The sequence below is a fragment of the Cupressus sempervirens genome, chromosome 10 (genome assembly GCF_028749045.1).
Source record: "Cupressus sempervirens isolate cs-2001-9-10 chromosome 10, ASM2874904v1, whole genome shotgun sequence".
Lineage (NCBI taxonomy): Eukaryota > Viridiplantae > Streptophyta > Pinopsida > Cupressales > Cupressaceae > Cupressus > Cupressus sempervirens.
Window position 1 is genome coordinate 916,920,199 of NC_143127.1, and position 867 is coordinate 916,921,065.

Genomic DNA, 867 nt, shown 5'->3' on the forward strand with positions numbered 1-867 from the left:
ATACCAAATATTTAGATTTATCCTTTTTAATTAATTTTATGGCCAGAAAAAAGAAATTTGAGGCTATCCTTATTAGGATGTAAAGCTAAACGTGGAGTCGTTTTCTATACCAAGCACTTATGAATTTAAATTACATATAGGGTAAAGAATTTACGAGTGTGAGGAGTATATTGTGTTAAGTTAAAACAATATAATTGTTAGATTAAAAATATATCTATTAAATAAATAAATAATTATTCTTTTATTAAAATGAAAGGTCAACGGATTAAGCTTTTTATGTTAAATGTAAGTAAGAACGTTTTGTTTCTATATTAAAAAATAGTAAAACATGATTCAACGTGTAGTTTTTTAGTCAAATTCATTGACCCATGTTTCATGAGTAGTAGTTCACACGAACCTATCTCTCATGAGAATAAATGGAATACTTAGTACTCATTGGATCCAAGTGATGCTCATAGAGGTGAAGCATTGGGACTTCCCCGGAGGTCACCCATCCCAGTACTACTCCGGCTCAATTGCGCTCAAATATGGAGTTATGGAGGAAACTTCGTAATTAAGAAAGCTCAAGATAGAGTATTATTGGGATGGGTGACCTCCCAAGAAGTATTGGTGCTTCAACTCTATGAGCATCACTTAGATCCAATGAGTGCTAAGTGTTCCATTTATTCTCATGAGAGATGGGTTCATGTGAACCACTACTCATGAAATATGGGCCAATATGTTTGACTCAAAAACTACACAGTTGAATCCTGGTAGCAATGTCACAATGACTTGTTGTAGAAAATATCTCCTACTTATCAAAAGGTGTTATTCCTTTACAAACAAACTAAAAGGACTATAAACAACAAACAAACATTAACAACACAT